This window comes from Apteryx mantelli, chromosome 2 (genome assembly GCF_036417845.1).
Source record: "Apteryx mantelli isolate bAptMan1 chromosome 2, bAptMan1.hap1, whole genome shotgun sequence".
Lineage (NCBI taxonomy): Eukaryota > Metazoa > Chordata > Aves > Apterygiformes > Apterygidae > Apteryx > Apteryx mantelli.
This window is the reverse complement of record NC_089979.1, coordinates 63,598,299-63,619,375: the sequence shown is the minus strand read 5'-3', so window position 1 is coordinate 63,619,375 and position 21,077 is coordinate 63,598,299. Positions and strand designations below refer to the sequence as shown.

Sequence of the window (21,077 nt, the reverse complement as noted above, 5' to 3'; positions counted from 1 at the left end):
GATAATGGCAGGGGAGACATGGCTGGCCAACATGGTGAGGAGAGCTTTAAACTGGGGACAACAGGACAGGGGAGGGAGATGACCCACAGGTAAATGAGGAAACAGTGGATGTAGTAGAAAGCAAATGATTCAAGGCGACAGGTACAAGAGAGACCTCAGCAATTGTAAGACAGGGCAAATGACATCTTCATGAAGCATATGTACACAAATGCATGCAGTCTGGGAAACAGAAGGAACTAGAGCTCTGCTTGTGGTCACAAAACCCACAGCAAGGCTGCATTAACAGTAAATCAATGGAAGTGATATTTCCCCTTTACTTGTCACCCATTAGGCCACAGCTAGAATATTGCATGCAGTTTTGGACCCCCTAATACAAGAAAGACATTGATAAATTGGAGCGAGTTTGGCAGAGGGCCACCAAGATGGTCGTAGACTGGAGCACTTACCCTGTGGGTAGCAGCTGAGGGACAGGGCTTGTTCAGCCTGGAGCAGAGATGGCTTTGGGGACACTGAACAGCAGCCCCTCAGTGCCTGTGGGGAGATTATCAGGTGAATGACCAAGCCAGGCTCCTCACAGCACTGCATAGTGGGAAGATGATAGACAATGGGTAAAAGTCAAAAAAAAAAGTTCACACTGCATATGAGGAACAACTTTTCCCCCATAAGGACAGGCCGGCAGTGGAAGAGGTGGCCAAGAGAGGCTGTGCAGTTGCTATCCTTGGAGGCTTTCAAGACCCAGCTGGACAAAGCCCTGAGCAGCCAGGTCTGACCTCAGAGCTGACCCAGTTCTGAGCATGAGGTTGGACTAGAGACCTGCTGAGGTCCATCTCAGCCTGAATTTTCTGTGATTCTGCATTGCGCCCATTAATTAGTGTCATGAAGTTACGTAAGACTGAGGATGTTATGTGTGAATTTCAGAGCAAGTTTTCCATCTTGTTAGCCGTTTTGCAGTTCAAAAAAATAAGTGTAGACAGCCAACAGTGGGAAGAAGAAGAAACTGAATAAATAAAGTAGAATAAGGTACAAGAATAAAAAGAAAAGTGTAAGCTAAAAAATTACCAGTATTTTGACATCTATTTCTTCCAGTGGAGTCTGGGTACCATAAGATTGTTGTGCACCTGATGATTTCAGCAGGCCTTGCTGGAAGAAAGTAGGTATTATCTAGAGAAGGAATATTGCTGCCCTATTTCTTAACCTGTCTCCACATGTCAGTGCCACTCACTGTAGCGCACAAGACACACTCAAACTTGACAAAACTGTGTATTTTATGAATCTGTAGTGGGCCTCGCCTTACTGTGGCTCTTCAAATACCTTTCAGTATACTCTGAATGGTTTTGTGGCTAGCTCTGATGATGAATTTTTTTGTTTTGTTTTTCATTTTAGAGTAAGCTCACTCCCCAAACCTGATCGAGTAAGAGCTTATATGAGAAAGGGTAACTGAAGCCACCTTCTGAGCATAGAGTTTTGTGCCATGTGCTGAGGCTTGCTTCTCAGTATCCAGATGCTGTTATTGTTATCTGTCCTTGACTTAGGGGGAGATTGTTTTTCTATCTGGCACTATCTCTGCTATTGGTATTTCTTTTTTCCTAAGGGAAAACACAGATTGTGTTTTGTTTTTCTTTATTGCTTTTCAGTGGGAAAACTTCAGTGGTTCTGAAGAACTGTTTTCTGCACCACATGAGCTAGGTGGCTGTCTCAGGTCTCCTGCGTATAGTGCTCTGAAAGGAAAGGCTGAAATAGTCATTCAGGGCATCTGACTATTTGAATTTTTTTGAGTGCTTTGCAAAGCAGCCACAGGTATTAGGGCATTTCTTTTGTTTTTCCAAAATCCGTATAATAGGTGTTCTGATTGAAATGTACCTATTTGATACTATCTTAATGTGCATATCAAATTCTTAACTGTCATCTCATGGGCTTTGAGGAATAATGTGTCACAAATACTTTATGGTTGCTGTTACTTTCTTATTCATATATGGAATTGTCACGGAATGTAATGCTGGTCTTTCTGAGGCCATATAATTTCCATTCATAAATCCAGTGTATCTGCTGGACCTGCTGACCTCAGTTAATACTTCAGAAGTATTCCAGTTTTTCTTGTCCAGTGTTCCATATTAGAAGAAGGTCTATAGGTGTCTTGATTCAAACAGAAGTCTGTGGAAACTGGTTCAGTGGAGGGCTCTATGCATTCTACAGAAGTTAAATTTAACTTTTGTATATATAATGGGTTTTTCTAACTGATGATTTTACTCAAGTAAGTAATAATAAACTTTTTATGCAATTATGATTTGGTTGCTAAAGCTGGTTTTTCTAGTTTGCTAAACATAATTAGAATATAGGAATTCATTGGCTAAGTACCTAAATCTGCATATCTAGAGATTTTATCTTTCAAAATAAAAAGTTTTGATTTTTTAGTAAGTGACACATATATTCCTGTTCTGGAAACAGTGCCTTGATCATGCACTTCACACAATTACCATGTAGTAAATTATTTAAAAAAATTATATGTTAACATTAGAGATGTGACAGTTCTAACTAAAACAAAACATCAATACAGACAGATTTTTTTTAAACGGTGCCTAAAGCTCTAGTTTAAAAACTTGTGGTGTTTCAGCACAAATTGTATGAGCTCCACAGAGCATTCAAACTAAGAGATTAAAAGACTGACATCACAGACTGTGTAGACCAGCAGCAAATACTATTATCTATAAGCTAGGTAGAAGCTGTGTCTGAAGTCTCGATTCTTGTGAAAGCAGGAAATGAATTTGAATTTACATTGAGAAGAGCAAAGGGTACTGGGAAGACTGGATGTGGTTGGAACAAACAGATGAGTCTACCTGGGCTGTTTTGGGTTTTAGCAGCCAGTGGATGCAGTCAAGGTTCATCTGTTTCCACGTAGGAAAATTAGTGTAGTAGAACACAGGATGAAATCTTACAGAAAGGGAAGATGATACATATTTACAAAATGTCTAAGTAAATTTTACCCACTCACATGCATTCCCTCATATATAAATTCATTTATTTGCACTCTCATACCCACATGTTCACAAGCATCAAGATCATCAGGTGGTAAGCCCAGGACAGCGGACAGAGGACAGGGTTTGCTGGGTATTAAGTTTTCACTGTCTCTCTTGGGTTTCTCTTGATTGATTTTAACAAATTAGTTTTTGGGCAGTTCTTCTATATTCTTCAGGAATTATCAGTTGTTATGGGAAGTCCTTTGCTTCAGAATCTCACTTACTTCAGCTTCACAGAATCACACAATGACAGAATGGTTGAAGTTGGAAGGGACCTCTGGAGAATATCTAAGTCCAACCCCCCTGCTCAAGCAGGGTCACCTAGAGCACATTGCACAGGATCACGTCCAGGCGGGTTTTGAATATCTCCAGAGAAGGAGACTCCACAACCTCTCTGGGCAACCTGTTCCAGTGCTCTGCCACCCTCACAGTAAAGAAGTTTTTCCTCATATTAAGATGGAACTTCTAATTACTGGAAAATTGGAAAAGTTTCTAATTATTTTTGTCTTCCTGCTTTAATGGGTCAAACTATATTTTCTGCACAAATGCTCTTACTCAGAGGGAGACAGGAGCTACCTCTGCAGGACATTTCTTGTAAGATGGAAACAGAATGATACTGAAAAGTTTTTGGGAACATACATCAATTTTTCTTTCTTCTTTCTCTTCCTTGAAGAGGAATGGAGCATGTGTTTCTATTGCAAGGTTGTTACCAGTAGCAAGGGCCATTGATCTTTATTGAGCATAAGTAAAAATGGACAATATTCATTAAATCCTTAGTATGTTAATTAGATAATAAATAGAAGTGTTTACTAATAGTCTAACTACTTGCTGAAGAGACATACAAAAGATATGTATTCAAACAGAGGCATTAACCGCAACTGTGACCTAAAGGGGAAATCTGAGGTGGCCTTTCAGAGTGCTTTAGCCCACTTTTTTATATAGGTTGCACATGACTATGTATTTTGTGATTTGTTGGAAGAATTCCTTCTATATTTTTTGACTCCTTTTGGCTGCCTTTAAGTCATGTTTTGCATGAGGTAATTGCTGCTATGCTCTTCCTAGAATTATATTTAAATAAGCAGTTTTTAAAGGGATTTACACAGTGGTTCACACATCATTTCTTTTATATTTCTTTTTTATATTTTATATTTCTTTTATCTATTTGAGGCTTAGGGTAGGTTTACAGTTGTATTATTGGTATGAAGGCTGCCTATCTGTGCATAATTACATAAGTAGGATATCAGTTCACAGATATACTGTACAGAGGCATTTTTTTTACCTGCAATTCGTCTAAATCACTTTGGTCCTATTCTTTTTTTACCACAGCTTTAGTGCTGTGACTGAAATATTGCTATGGGCTAATTAAGTGGCCCAGAGTCAGTGATCAGCCTCAGGATACCATGCAGGCCAGAGGCTCCCTGAGGCTGGGGGGCTGGTGGGGGCTGGGGCTCCCAGTGGTGCAGGTTCAGGCCTGGCCACCAGGGCCTGTCCCCCCCATCCAAAGGGAGGAGGGCTCCCCTGGGCAAGCCAGGGCAGCCCCAGCCCCGGGGGGATGTCAGGCACTGCCACAGGATGCGATGGACTGAGGCTGGGCCAGGCCGGCACCCGTGGGTTGAGGCTGGGGCCAGGGTGGGGATTGGGGCACCATGGTTGGGCAGGGGCCAGGCCGTGGCGGGAGCCGTAGTGCAGGTGGGGGTCGAGTGTGAGACCAACGGCTGAAGGCAGCTCCCAGGGCCGGGGGCAGCCCTGGCCGCAGCCTCCCTCCTCGTGGGCGGTCTGGGAGCCTCTCCCCACTGTCAGCTGCGGGATGGGGGCAGCCCATGGCTGCGATGTCTAGAAGTTGGCCCTGAACCCCAGCAGCCAGACCCCAGGAGGAGGAATGCTCTCAAGGCCCTTACATTCAAGTACCATGAAAACTGAGTGCTGTGGGACACATAATAGTTGTTTTTCTTTTGTTTTATGGATGCTCTTGTATTGATGATTCACCAAAGATCATGGTGGTGTTGTGTTGGAATTCAAAGTCAACAGTGGGTAGAAAGGCAAGTACTTGGAGATGCCACTATTCTCCTAGCTTAAGATTTGTGGATCTATATTTGAGTCCTGCCTTAGAAACAGTCATGCCTATATTCAGTGTGCTGGATTACAGACTGTATGTGTTCTGCTAATAGGAAGAAATGATTCACTGGATCACAGTGATTAATTTGGTCATCAAAACGTATGATGGCTTTGAAGCTTTTCTAACGTGCCTTTCTAGAGAACCTCTGTTTGGTCAGACATTAGTTTCAAAGCACCTCATTGAATGCCATAGAAACCAATAAAACTTGAGGTGAGTGGGTCACGATGCCCAGTAGATTGAGTGGGAGCAGGATGTCTTGAAGAACCCAGGGAGGTAGAATAATGTTTATCTAAGTCAGACAAGAACCTCTCAAAGAGGTTCACTTCCACAGTTAGTCAGGTGAAGCCTTGTGGAGGACTGTGCTGCTTGAAAACCTACATGTGTTATGGATAAGGATAAAAAATTGCCCACTGTCCTGGGAATCCTTTCAGAAGTTTAGAGATTTTGGCCTAAACTCTAGACTTGAAAACGGCTAGTGATTTCCAGGAAAGTTAAGGGAAAAGGGCTCTTGGGACCAAAATACGATATTTGGCTTTTTACTGTGCTATACTGTGTGTTACCGTCATTTTGTTTGTTCAGCCATCTTGATGTTTTAATTACTGAGCTGAAGATATTTTCAGTCCATATATAAACATCGATATACACCTTCCTGAGTCCCTTGACTTTGAGTGCTGAAAGGTTAAGTGTGTGCTTCAAAATCTTCTGGCATTGTAGCAGAATATGGATGCACAACTGGACAGAACAAGGATGATGATCTCTTTCCAAGATAATAGAAGTTTGCCTGAATAAGAAAGTGAGGAAAATTAAATCTCACCTACTGGTGCATATAAAGATCTCTGGTTAGCTTTGGATGGTAAAATGTAATCTTTCTTATGTGAAAGTGGACTGATGGCTTTGGACTGGGTCCTGTAGCATTTTGTTTCCCAGATTTGCAAGAGGAATTCTAAAGTGCAAGCACTGTGTAGATTTCCGTCTGCTTCTAAATTCTGCCTTGACAAGGTAAATCTATTATCATATTTTAAATCATTTGGAATATTTAGGTATTAGTAAGAACAACTGAGTTGGTTGTATTGATTTGTGACTGATTGATTTAGCTATTAATATTTTATTGGCAAGTAATAAACCTCATGTGGCAGAATTATATGCCTGTTTATCAGCTATGTTTGTTAATACAGACTGGTTCAGTTTTTCCTTTCTAATGAAAACTAAATGTCTAGCTAGCACAGGCTGAATAATTATTTCTGTTACAACCTCTGGCTTTCTCTCAGTTCCAATATGACACTCAACATTGGTCTGATTCTTGCCATAGAGCTGTACAGCATGAAGCTGTGTAACTGGTCAATTCGTCTGTGTAACTGGAATTTTCACTTGTTTGGCAAACCCAAGAGTAGTTTTGAAACTTCAGAACTTACTTCTGAACAAAAGGTCACATTTCTGACCAGCTGTATACTGCATGGCTATTCTGTGCACATGGCCTTCATCCAGAAAACACGATGCTCATTGCTTTTGGATACGCAAGGAGACTGAGCAAGTACATTGAGGCTGCCTGTGGATTTTCTACCTATAAGTAGATGCTTCTGAGATATTTCCTCTGCTCATAGGGTCCAGATGAGATACTTGCCTGCAGCACACTGCAGCTTTTTTTCTGGCCTGTATGTTAGAGCTTCCTTTTGATGAAAAACAGGAGATTTGGTGGTCTGAATTCTGCTTTAACAGATAGTTGAAATGTTATCAGGGTATGCATCCATATGCAGGAACCAGGAAATACTCCAAAAGTCTGCAGTGCAGTCAGGAATTACCCTAATGCATGGGCTTATAAACTTTAATTATAAACTTAAAGGTCTGTTGTTACTAACACATGTGCAAGTAATTTTGCTAATGCAGCAAGTTAATCCATTTCAGTGGGACTAATCATACTGAGCAGCTGTCTACATGTTCTCCCTTCCCTTTCAATAATCAATCTTTATTGATTATAAAGATTTGATACTGCTATTACAGGAGAAAAAGGAAAAGCAGAGAAGGTAAGTTTAAACACACAGATAGTTTATATGTCTTAGCTTTTTGCCTTTGCTGTGTTACCACATACTGCGAATCTGGCGTAGCGCGTGCTCTCTGGAGTTACTCAGCCAGAGAAGTATGGGTGTGGGTGACCAACACATGCCAGTTTCCAGCCTGCTTGCGTTCCCACTGCAGAGTTTGGGCTGATTTGGTCAGAATCAACTTGCCTTAAAACAGTTTAGCTACAGAATAATTCTGCTGAAGTTATTTCTGATTTGTATCACTGCAAATGGCATGAGAATTGAGGGCACAGAAAACCTTATGTAAATATAATAGGAAGAATGCTTTCTGTTCACACAGTGGGAAAGATTTTTAGAACCATCTATTGCAGGAGCTAAAATTGCATATTGTGAGTTTAATTATGCAGGCTATGCTGAAACTTTGATGAAACTACACAGGTTTAATTTACATGAGTTCAATGATGTTTGACTTAGTTTTAGATTGCTTGAATTTGCTGATGTCTTTAGGTGCTGCTCTTAACTCTTGATGTTAAACCATCAAGGAATAATATTACTGTGTGTGTCCTCCTTCAAATCCCCAGAGCAAACTGGATGGAAAGGGTAGCTGAGACAAGCCATCTCTGATGTATCACCAGGATGGGACGCAGGGGCAACCCAGCTCCCTGAGCAAGTTGCCCTTGCTGGGGAAGGGGCAGTCAATGCAGCTTGGAAGCAAGGACAGGCCGCAGCACAGCCCCTTTCCTTTTTTTTTTTTTTTTTTTTTTTTTTTTTTTAGAGGAAGTGATGAACACTCTGAGCTGTGAAGGTTTTAAATGAGCTCAGACCGGTATCAAATAAAACCACCCGACATTCAATTATCTTCAGCCTTTTCTACTTTTTTGAAAGCAGCGTGTGCGAAGAAGCCCCCCCGAGGTAACGGCGCCTGCGCACGAGGCCGCGCGCGCGCTGCACGGGGCAACGGCGAGGGGTGGGGCCAGCTCAGCCGAGTGGGGCTCGGGCATTTCCGTAGTCTCGCGAGAAGGGCGGGGCTACTAAAGGCGGGAAGCGTCGCGCGGGCGTGGGCAGCCGTCGCCACATGCAGGGAGGGCGGTCGGCGGCGTCCGCCGGAGGGGGGGGGGGGGGGGGGGGCGCGGGCCTGGCGGTTGGGGAGAGGGGGATGGCGGGCAGGGGGGGTGCCTCGACCCGGGGACGGCAGGTGCCTGCCCTCCGCTGGGTGTTCAGCCAGCCCCCAGTGTGCCCCGGTGGCCGGGGGGGGTGGGTGGAGCCCTGTGGGCGGGTCTGTGTGGGCGGGGGGGGGGGGGGCCGAGGGAGCTGTGTGGTTGGGATGGTCAGATCTCCCATTTTTGTTTGTGTGTGTTCTGGTCGAGGCCCCTTCCTGCCCTGTATGTGTGGGTGTGCCTTCTGGGCTCATGGGTGTTTTGGGGGTGTGTGTGTGGGGGAGGGGACTTGGTGTTGCCCATGTGGAGAAGGTATGCCTTTCCTTCAGTTTAGCGGACTTAAAAACAAACTGGAGACCAATATTTTGAATCTCACCTTGTATTCTTGTTAGTGCTGACCTATCAAAACAGAGCTTGTAATAAGTGCTAGTTGTTGAACTTCATGTGCTTTGAATTGGTTCATATCTTGTGGCTTGCAAATCTAAGGAAGGTAGTGTGAAGTTTAGAGGTCTGAAAGTTTAAATGGAGCAAATCATGTATTTGCACAGTCTCTATGACACAGTTTGCAATGCCCTAATCTGGATTGTGCTGCCAGCATGGTGAACTATTACATTGCCACTATTGCCACAGTCCATGTGACTATTCCTTCTTTTCAGTCTTAACCTTTTTTTATTGACCAGACTGACTCAATATCAAACAGTTTTTTTCCTCTAAAAATAGTAGTGTTTGTGTTGCTGTCATGTGAAGGATAACAGTTTACTTTTTAGCTGGCAGAATTGATGCAAAATGAAATCTGTTAATTGACTTGTTATTGAAATAAAGGCCTTGTCAGACACTATAGAGCTGTTCAGGAAGTGCTCTTCACTAGTTGTTTGTTGAATGCGTATAGTATTATATAGTACAGCATATATTATGTGGTACTATATAACCTATGTTATTTGGTGTAGTATTATGTGCTGCTGTCTCTAATTAGCATTTGTGTGGGAAGGTGTGTTTTTTTTCTTTTGTGTGCCTGAGTTTGCATGGCACACAAAAGAAATATTGCCCACCTATGTGCTTGTCACCTTGGAATTCCCCTCATTATACAGTGTAAAACCAAGATAGGGTATTTGCTGTGTGGTGCTGTGAATCTGTGTATCATCTTGTGGATTCCTAGCTCTTACTAGGGGTTGCACCCCCCACATAGATGAGTTGATAATAGCTTTTAATACCCTAAGCTTGCTGTTAGAGAAACTCTGTAAAAAGAAGTTTTGTCAGAATGGATAATAATTTTGAAAAATGTAGTTAGTTCAGCCTGTGTCTGAAGAGATGACTTAACAAATGCTGTGTAAACTCTTCCCCTTCTGTTAAATGTTTGCCAGCTGAAACCTGTTAGCAAATTAGTACCAAAGGCATAATCTTTATGTGATTAAGCTCTGCTTTTCTGGTTGTGAAATGTATTTTTAGTGGAGGAAAGGCCAAAACCATCTTAAGAGATAACGAAATATATGCTAATGACAGAATGGAAATGCTATCTTAAACTGGCAGTGGCACTGGCAACACATGCAAATGCATGCACATGTGCACACACTTTTTTAAAGCAGGAAGATAATGATCCCTACTGTAAGTCAGGGGTAAAACTTCCCTCTAGTGCTATTCTATGTCATTTAAGTGGGACCAGGTACTGGTCCCTGTTAAGGGATAAATAAAGTTTATTAAATTTTTTTTCCATATTTTGCTATAATTTAACTTCTGTAAGAATAGCTCCAAATTTTGTACTCTTGTATCAAAGACTGACCTAAAGAGTCCTTGAGATGCATTTCTTTTGATTCCTGTGCCAACCTTTTTCTGAAAGTTCTCTGAATACTGTAAAAGACTTCTTCTGAGGGAGGGACTTGCTCCCAGTCTATGTGTTTGGCTTTCTCAGGGCCTACTAAGCTGCACTGCAAGTTTGGGAACAAATTACAGTATGTTTCTGTAGACATTTTGTCACTCATTTGAACACATTGAGACCTCTGCATTACAGAAGTGCTGACATCTTTGAAAGAAAATGGTGCATTAGAAGTGCAATGCTAAGCCTGTACTTGTGTGACAGTTTCTGTAATGTTACAATTTTAACAACCCCTTTGTTGATTCAAATTGCTGCAGAAGTGGCATAGAATAAGGAGATGTAAAAAGATCATTAGTCTAGTTACCTGTTTTTAAGGAATTAAGCTGTTTTTCATGAAATTGTATTGTTCGGGAGTGGAGGCACTTTTGTTCAATGAACACTTTGCTGAACGCTGTTTTTCAAAAGCAAGGTTGTCTCATTTTCTCCTCTTAGAAACTTCACGTAGATGTCTGATTCAAATAGCTGGTCTTCTATAAATGAAGTGAGCAATTTCATTATAAAAAAAAAGTGTAAGGTTGTCATATTTTGAGAATATATTCGAGTATTGAACTGTTAAACTTTACATTTTATTCAAGGTTTATGTTTGAAATAGTGTAGTTGATTAGTAAATGCAGGAGTCCGCAATAGCAATTTAAAGCAGCAGATTTTGATTATTTCATGCAGATAGAGTTATCCAGCTGTGATAAAGACATGGGGGAGCTGAGCAGCAATTACTGCAGTTAACATAAAGCAAATTGTTAGTGTAGACAGACAAAGGACAAATTGCACTTCACAGAATCACAGAATCACTGAGGTTGGAAGGGACCTCTGGAGATCATCTAGTCCAACCCCCCTGCTCAAGCAGGGTCACCTAGAGCATATTGCACAGGATTGCATCCAGGCAGGTTTTGAATATCTCCAGAGAAGGAGACTCCACAGCCTCTCTGGGCAACCTGTTCCAGTGCTCTGTCACCCTCACAGTGAAGAAGTTTTTTCTCATGTTCAGATGGAACTGCCTGTGTTTCACTTTGTGCCTGTTGCCTCGCGTCCTGTCACTGGGCACCACTGAGAAGAGTCTGGTCCCATCCTCTTGACACCCTCCCTTTAGATACTTGTACACATTGATAAGATCTCCTCTCAGCCTTCTCTTCTCCAGGCTAAACAGGCCCAGCTCTCTCAGTCTTTCCTCATAAGAGAGATGCTCCAGTCCCCTAATCATCTTTGTAGCCCTCCATGGCACTTGCTCCAGTAGTGCCACATCCCTCTTGTACTGGGGAGCCCAGAACTGGATGCAGTACTCCAGATGTGGCCTCAGCAGGGCTGAGGAGAGGGGGAGGATCACCTCCCTTGACCTGCTGGCAACACTCTTCCTGATGCACCCCAGGATACCATTGGCCTTCTTGGCCACAAGGGCACATTGCTGCCTCATGCTTAACTTGTTGTCCACCAGCACTCCCAGGTCCTTCTCTGCAGGGCTGCTTTCCAGCAGGTCAACCCCCAACCTGTCCTGGTGCATGGGGTTATTCCTCCCTAGGTGAAGGATCTCTTTCTGGATGTAGAGATGCCCTTCAACTTCTACTACTGTCAGTTAAATATTCCCTTTTGCAATGCTGGATTTTCTACTGACTTGAAACAACAGGCATGAGCTATAGCATCACTCTTCATTGGTGAAGTATGCAGAACTTACAGAGAACTGGGTTTGGCTTTTAGAGGATGGCTGTGATGTTAACCTTTTTTACCTGTGGCACAGGGGCAAAATGCATGAATGTGGTTTCCTGCTTCTGAGAATAAAATATATACAGATATTCTAATAATAACTATCTAGGGCAGCTGTTTTGGTGCCTTTTTGATTTGTGCAATTAAAAAGAACAAAATTCTCTATTTAAAAGCATTTTAAAAATTTCTTGTGTGATTGTTGAGCACATACAAGCTTTTTTTTTTTGTTTGTTTTAACTTGTCTCTTGTGTATATGTTGAAGTATTGCAGCTTGTTAGATATCAAAGGAAAACATTTGATGCATAGGATCCAGTATCTGTGCTGTATGTGTAGGGAGCTTATTTCGGATGTCTCTAGTCTGATCCTGTGGATTGAGTGCCCATAAGCAGTTGTGCTTCTTCTGATTGACTTTATCTGAAAGGAATCCAGCTCATCTGCTCCAAGACCACTTTGAATTAAACCAAAGCATAGGAAGTGGGGATGCCTGCATAACTGTCTTCAAAAACAAATTTCTGAACTGAATTTAGTGGTAATGTAGACTCAGTGTAGTGCAGTGTTCTCTAGGGTTATGTAGGATGCTGTCTGGAGAGAGAAAGAGAAACAAAGAAAATCCTGTCAAATGGCTGATTTGTTGTTTGGCTTATGTTTTTTCATGAAAAATTTGGAGGGAGGAAGCGACTAGGGAGGAGAAGAAATTTCCATTGATGTTGCTTTCTGAATGTCCTTAATCACCTGCAAAAGGAAGAAAGATTGCATGTTACTGTGCTGAATGTTCTAGGAGCTGATGGACAATTTGAAGTCATTTGAGCAAGTTGCTTCTAAAGTACAAGAATCTGGCTGATTAATAGCTAGGACTATCTTCAGTGAGGTCTAACAGGGATAAACATTTCATAACTGGGTGGTCTTTCAAGTTTGTATCTGTTTCATGACTGCTGTTCCACCCACTAAGCAATCCTTTTAATTCATGTTCTGTTCTTTCAGAACTGCTTGTGGGCAAATCTTTGAGTGTTTGCTTTCAGTCTGTTCTACCTGAAGCTGCTTGGAGGAAGTTGTCCAGATCTTATAGATTGTGTTTTTTTTGTTTTTTGCCTGGTGCTGGGTGGGAACAGAGTTAGGTTGGATGTGTTGTTTTCCAAATAAAACAGTTTGTAGAATTCATGAGAGTGCAGAGAAGAGGCAAATGATGAAAAACAAAAAGGGAAATAAGGGGCCATGGTAACTGTGGAACTAGAAATTAATTGGTTTTACCTAATTTGAAACCGAAAAACTGTTGTCTGTACCAGATGTTGTGCCTATATAATGATATTTCTGTTTTACTTTGCCATTTGTTACAGAATATGTGAAACCTGCCCATCAGATTATTTTGATTTTTAGATGCAGGTTAGTTTATTTCTTAAAAGTTTATGAAGAAAAATTTTGGCCAGGACATGGTTGAATAGAATAGTCATGAAAACTGATGTGCAATGCTGCTGCTTTGAGTTAGTTACTGAGAGCTATTCCTTTTGCGCCCATAGCGCAAAAGTTGAAGAGACCTGGAGTATGAAGTGCAGGTATGGGCACCTGACTAAATAACATTGCCTACTGGGGGCTTAATGAGTTGTTGTTTCTCAGCTAAGCTGCTGTACCAGACAATGGTTAGACACATCAGCTGTCCCAAGTGTGAGGTAAAGTCATCCACTTTGACCAGTGTTTAAGTGAATTCTTTTTAATGTGTCTTGGGTAGTATCTAGAAGAAAGCTCAACAATATTTTAGGGAACAGTTCAGTTTTTATCCTAATCTATTTGTGCGTGTGGGATTTTTGGTCCATTTCATACTGAGAATTTATTTCCCTTGAGATGTCTACTTGACAGAATGAGAAGGTAAGCTTCTCAAAACTGTAACTGGTGAGGAAAATAGAGGATATGATGGAAATTGGAATGAAGAAAGGCATAAAGCATGTAAAAGAAATGAAGTTGTACTTGAGTATGAATTTGAATACAAAACATGCAGATGCACAGAAAAGCTATTTTCCTTCCATCTGTGATCCCCAAAGAGCCACACAGTGCTGTTTGAGGAGACCATCTCCATACCTGATGGATGAAAGTATATCTAATTAGCTAACATTTTACAAGATGCTTTCATCACACTGCGTGACAGAATTGCTTGCTCTTGATATCTGGAAGATACAGAGGCAGCCACGCAGTTTTTCAGGTTCACTTTTCCTGTCCTCAGTGATGCCTTGAAGAGCCTTTGACAGTTTACAATGTCTATTGGTTTGCTTAGAATAACTTTTCAGAAAAAAAAATTATAAAGGCTACAACTTGCTGATTTGTAGTTACAGACTAGTTAAGATGTAACAGAACTGAGAAAAGGCTTTTTTCAGTCCCATGTTCTAGAAAAGGTGCAGTAGTCAATGAAAGGTTCATCACTATCCCACATGATGTACTCATTGATCAAAAGGTTCTTGTATAGTTCTGCTTGTTTATGAATTAGGAGCCAACAAGGTGATATACCAAATTCTGATGACCCTGAAATGTAAGACCAGTTTTATGCAGTGAAATCAAGTTCTTAGAAATATCTAAACTTTTGGCATTTATGTGGCTTTAGAGATAATCTTGCCCTGCGCGTCAGCACTTCTGGAGGTTTTCAAGAATGTTGCTTTGTCTTGTGATACGGAAAATTTGGGGTGAGTGGTGTATGTGTCCCCCCCCCGCTTGGATTATATGAGACTATTTGGAGTGGGGCTGCTTAGATGAGACAGGGAGTAGCCATAGCAAACAGCAGGGAAACTTTACTTTCTACTTTAATCCTTTCATGTATATTGATTGCCTAGACAGTTCCATGCTTCATACTGGTTTTTGGGCAAAAATTTCTCAGAGGTGGGACTTCTGGAAAAGGCAGACTAGAACAGAGCAAATGGAATCACAAACCGTTGTATATGTGTAAGTACAAAGAAGCTAGCCTTTTCTTAAAGCAGAGGGGATGTATGTGAGAGAAGTCTCCCATATCTGTTCTCTTTTGTTGGCCAGGCAGGAAAGTGATGTTTAAGTCCCTGAAACAAGCTACTTCATGGCAGAGGAATGACAACACTGCATGCATCTTCGAAACAGTAATCTTGTTTGACACTATCTTATAAGAATCGAATACATAATAATGTACATTCAGTTTTCTTACTTTGTAAGTCATAGCCTTTTGCAAAGCTTCAAGAAGAAACATGAATGCTTTTAGTCAGATGGTCAGATTAGTAGTTTTCATTGCTCTTCGGGACACTGATATGTTCTCTATTTTTTCCAAAGAATGTGTCATTTGGAAACAAAATAAAATAATCGAATCATTGTTTCTTTTTCCTCAGCATCTCATCTGCTCAGCCTTCAGAAGCAGCTCTATGATAATGAATCTGTGTGTGTGGTAAAATAGTTCCAAAACTCTAACAAGACAGTGATTAAAAACAATTGACAGAATTGTGAGTGCTCCCTTGGCAACACTCACTGGTGTTGCATCCAAGTCAGGTCATGCAGTGGAGTGCCAACTTTATGAGCTAATATGCTGCCTGTATCTCATCTGACCTTTTCCTTACAAAAAGTCTAAGAGCAGACCAATTTCAGTGTTCCATTCAAATTCAACACTTTAACCATTCTAAAAGTAACTTATTCCCTGTTCAGACTGTTTTCTTCTTGTGGTCCATCGAGTATCTCAGTTTTTGTTTGGTTTCTGAGCTGGCTGAGAATATGGGAGTGTGAACTTTGGAAAGTGCCTAACATCTTTAAATGCCTTGCACTGCAAAAGCTTTTGCAACATCTACAAATGCACTTGGAGATTTCTCTGGTCCTCCCAAACTTTTTAGAGGGAAGAAAGTCACCCCTCAATCCTTGTTTTGAAACACAGGGTAGTATGATTTGGGCAACTGTAAACAGAGCAAGTTTAGTCTGTCTTTTAACACTAGTCATTTTTTGGGATTGTTGACCTGTATTTTTTTTATGAGATCGAGCTCTGCATTATTCTTTAAATTTGGAATATGAAGGGGTGGAGGGAAGAGGAAGCCTTCTAAATAATTCATGATTTCATAGATTCCATGAGAATTTATAGACTGCCTGAAGTCAATGGCTTGAGCTTTTTGACATTCAATCCGTAAATCCTGTATCTTCCTACATGTAAACAATAAATGTGGAGTAGTTGTACTTTACTTGAAATCAAAGTGGTCTTAAAAAAAAAAAAAGGATTTTTTCTTTTTTAACTGAATCTAACATTTGAATCACAGCTTTTTGTCCTGTTGGGAGGAATGATTCATTCATAAGCACCTCTTTCATTGTAAAGTAAAAGGTACTGAAAAATTAGATGTACATTTCAAAGACCTGTTTCTTTTATTCACCTCAGCAATGCTTTGGTATGCAAACAGCTCTCCTGATTTAAATGATGTTGTTTCTGACTAATGGTAGATGAGCATATTTAGAAAGTCAAAACATGAAACGATTGTAGAATGTGGCCTTATTATGAACAGTCAGCCAGGTGATTTGTTTGGGGCTCAGCCAGTGAATGTCATCTTCCATATCTGGAGATGTCTTTTTTCAGTAATTAAACTATGTATTTTAGTGTTAGACTATCTTAGAGCAAGGTGGCTTGCAGAGCATTTCTCCTGTTGTCTGTTTGAGAAATGGACTGTTTTTACATTTACTTCAAAATTAAATTCTATGGTTTGTGTACATAAAATTCCAGGGGAAATAAAGTTGTTTCCTTTAGTTATCTTTTATGGGCCTTTTACAAGTAGCTCATGAATGTGAGCCTAGAGCACAAAACCAATGGCCTAGGATGTAAAAACCTCTTTGCTTGTCACTGGAATAGAAATCCCACTAGAGTGAAAGATGATGGGTTTATGCTGAGCTGGACACCTTTTCAGGAATAAAGCTGTCTTAGCCAGTTGAACTTGCTGGCAGAATTTTAAATGTGTGGAGTCAAATGATCGCATTTATTACCCAAATAATATCAGAGATTAGTGTAAAAATGTGATGGGGTCAGTGATGGCAGTTTGTCAGGAACTCCTTGCTCCTTTCCTAAAGGCCTTGTTTTTATTGTGTTAAATCAAGTAGTAGGGTTGCTGGCTTAGCTGTGCCTTTGGCCTAATCCAGAAAGATATGTTATGATTAATATGCATATGATTAATTTTAAGCATGAAAGCATTCTCATTAACATGTATAGAAGAACTGAAACTCTGCAGGAAAAAGTGACAGCTATTGAATAAGAACTACTGTTTCCCCAACTGGAAAACTCCCCTGAACTTTCTTCTGAGATCTCATAGCTCATTAGTGATGAGACATTACCAAGTCTGTCTTGGGAAATCATATTGTACCAAGTGTGTGACATGCTGATACCAGTGTCCTGAATGTAGATGGCAATACTGAAAACAGGCTGTGCAGTGTATCTGCTTGGAATTTGCTGGATAGCCATTACCTGGTATGATCCTTGAGAGGTGGCAGTAAATTATTTGCTTTACCCAGGGATGGTGTCTTCTCCTGGGGCTGGGGTGAGTTGAAGGCAGCCATATTTTAGGACTAGATCTGATCTATGCCTGCAATACTGACTTGTGTCAGCTGACTAAATTGGTCAGACTGCTGTTCATGGTCTGCAATACAACTATGTTAGATGTCAGTACTATGCTGTTTTACCACCATTACTTGTTTCACTCAACAGTTGTGAAATAAGCTGTAAGAACCAACACTTATGTAGTTCTGTCTATGCTATGTATAATTTCTCAGTATTGTGTTCCTCTCTTGGTAGTGTTACTATGGCAGATGTGACTTTAGAGAAGATGATGTAAATGAGCACCAAATCGCTGTTTTATCAAAAGCACCTAAGCTAACAGGACATCTTGTCAAGGTTTGTGGTTTTTTCTTCCTGTTAGCATCCCTGTTAAGGTGTATTATGAAGCTAGATTAATCACTGCAATTTCTTGCTGATTTGGAGTATGGGGATATGTGAGCATATGTGATACTCCTTTGTAATGATGTTTTTTCCTTTAAATAATCATTTAATCCCAATTAAAAAATACTGAAATAAAGTAAATTACATGAAAGGGCAAAATCATATTTGAAGCATTGCATTCAAAGGAAGTGACATGCAGAAAATTGTGCATCTAATACAAAGTGGAGTTTTTCCAATATGAAGATACATATTAGTAGAAAAATGTTCATTGCCCACAAGTAGTGAATTGGGCCAGTGAATCTGATGCAGCTGTGCTTGGCCCTTTCCAGTCAGGGCTTTGGTGAAGGTCCTATTCCAAATTTCAGCATATGGTTGAGGTGTCAGTTGAAAATGGTTCCTGTATGAGGAAGAATATCCGAACACACTTGTATGTCGTTATATTCAACCTTTTAAGAACAATATTTATGTACACTTAAAAATTTTATAACCAAAATATAATAGGTAAAGGCTTAGGTCTCTGTTCTTTTGCAGCTGTTTGATTCCTATGAAAGTAGGATGAGGTTTTTTGCAGCTGTAATAGCTGGTATTGCATGGCATCTGGTAGCCTAGATGCTTTACAATCCAAGGATGTGGCTTCAAATTTTTTTTTAACTGGTGTGACAGGGAAGAGCCTGCCAGGGCAGAGTGCAGGAATGATAAACAAGGTTCTGTGATACACCTAAAAGCCACCATAATACAGCTGCATGAGAAAACACTTGCCTTCCTGTTAAGGAAAAAATACTGGGAATAACTAGTTACTTCCTAGACAAAAAAAGGCATTCATGATTTCTGCTCAGAGATAAAAGTAAAGCTTTCCTAGGAAAGCTTTTTAGGAAAGCTGGGCAAGCTCTTTTTTTTAAGAATTTGCTGCCTGATTGTGACATACTGTATTTGATTAAAAGAATAAACACTAATGAATTGTAGAGGAACCTGACAGTGCAGCATTTTGTGCGTTCAGACATGGCGATTGAAAGTCATTAGAAAACACCTTTGTTCTCTGCCCTATTACTGAGTAATGAACCGTTTGCTGAACAGCAATGTTAAAGCACCTGATGGCTACCAGTAGCTAGAGCAACATTGTAGACTTGAATGATAAACTCTCTTAATCCTGACTGGATGAGGAATGTTGGTCTTATTACAGTAGACTGGCTCTTGAGGAGTCTTTGTCCATTACAAAATGGTCAAATTAGTCTGTGATATTACTGGCTTGGCAGCTGCATATGACAAAGGGGTCAGACACCCAAATTATTTTCTAGGAAGTTTACCTTAGTTTTATAACTGCGCGTGCCAGGAGCTGCCTTAACCTGAACAGCTAAGGTTCTTGCCTCCCTTTAGTTTGTTCCTCTGGGAGTTCCTGTAGATGACAGCTACATTTCCACAAAAGCTCAGTCGCATATCATACCTTTTGTACCTGGACAGATTTGGGTTGGTCTCTAAAAAAAATAGCTACAAAAATACAGGTTGTAATAGCTTTTTTTTTTTTTTTTTTTTTGCCTCACACAGGAGAAGGCTTGCTTCCTTTCAAACTGAAGAGGGAGCTGAACCTCAGTCTGCATCTCCTTAGGTGAGTAATCTAAATAATAAATTTTGGTTAGCGGTTCAATGTGCAGCAAGGACTGGGGAGTAGTGTGAGGGAGATGAAGAATTCAGACAATAACAACTTAGGAGCATGGACTGGAGCTCTGGTTTCCCTTGATCCTGAGACTGAAGAGCTGATCTCCTGCTTGTTCATTACTTTTTGGATAGTGGCATTTCTTCTACAGAGTGCCGGTGAGTGTTTTCATGCCAAATAGACCAAGCATGTATTTTACTCTCCCAGTGAAGTGCTGTAAGTGTGTTTCCCTAATTGAAGGAGAGGAAGCAATCTAAGAAGCAAACCCAAAGGTTCTTGGATGTTGGGGGGAGGTTGCTGTGACTGCTAGGTATTACCTTTCTAATGAGATAACCTACACCTTCTAATGTACTACCTTTCACAAGAGGTAGATTAACCTAATGAGCAGAGAGGGTTAAATAATACATGTCTAACAGTAAATGTGTTTTCCTCTTCATTTCTGGGAAGAGGATGTGTGAATCTGTAGTATGTTAAATAGGATAAATGTTAGTTGGATGCAAAAGCAAACTCCAGTGTTTCTTCTACTACTTCACTGAAACTGAAAGTGTTTAATCCTGATTAATAAACACATTGATATATATTTCTTATTTTCCTAGACAAATGAGCTTTTCAAACAATTTTGTTATTCCCTAGAGCATGGTTTCCACTTGCCTGAGTATTGTTGTGATTAAGCAATGGTGCAGTATCCTAGTAGCTATTCTATTTAGGTAAGATATGGTGTGTCTATCACTAGTTCATAAGCTTGGCTCCTTTGTTTTTAATTAACGAAAAGGAGGTCTTTTGTTTGAAGGAATCAGAGACCAATCTGATCCTTAGTGGATACATAGTGTTTAATATCATACCAGCCAGGATAGAACAGATAGAGCTTCACCAGCTGTCTCTTGTAGCAGAGAGATTCAGTTCCACCTGAATACAGTCTATCTGTTGCCTCAATTTGCTTGGCTCAAAATAATTAAAAAAAAGTTGTTTGTTTTTTTTAATACCACCATAATCCATAATTGGCTTTCAAGACAAATCTTCAAATAACAGATTTGGTATGAATCTAGAGACACTGGGGAAGCTGAACTTCTCTGTTAAAACAGCTTGATAGATGCAGTTATCTCAAACCTACAGCTAACAGTACAGGCTGTTCTCCATATATACTATGTGACAGATTATGGGAAGGTATACTACTAATGCATTGCTGATGTTGGAGAATACAGTTTGGTTATGGATTAAAAAAAATTACTTCTGGCTTGTTAATTAAAACTACAAAGCTGAGGCTACAATGTCTGGATGCATTTTCTAACACCTGTTTGCATAAGGGGCATTGGTTTTTGCCTGGTAAAGGACATTGCTCCTTTTTCCCTCTGCTTTTGTGGCAGCCATCACCACTGTCTCTTTAAAAAAAAAAAAAAAAAAAAAAATCACACTACTAAGTTGAATACTAAATTGAAAAATAAAGTCAGAAAATCCTTGAATCATGGAATGATTAGGTTGGGAAGGACCAATGAAGATTATCTAGCCCTGGTGAACTAACTTCAAAGTTAAGTCAGGTTGCTCGTGGCCTTGTCCTATTCAATTTTGAACAGCATTCAGAGTGAAGATCTCTCTCTGGGCAACCTGTTTCAGTGCTTGTCTGTGCTTGCTGTGAACCTTTTTTTCCTTTATATCTAGTTGT

The 21,077-nt window shown here is 40.4% G+C and overlaps 1 long non-coding RNA gene across 1 annotated transcript in view; it reads left to right on the top strand.

Annotated features, from left to right (window-relative positions):
- Positions 1 to 17,637: 17,637 nt before the first annotated feature.
- Positions 17,638 to 21,077, top strand: part of LOC106482764 (uncharacterized) — a 64,063-nt gene continuing 60,623 nt past the window's right edge. Inside the window, exons 1-2 of the long non-coding RNA XR_001292226.2 lie at positions 17,638 to 17,721; positions 19,309 to 19,369. This is a non-coding gene — a long non-coding RNA (uncharacterized lncRNA). The remainder of the gene's footprint in view (positions 17,722 to 19,308; positions 19,370 to 21,077) is intronic.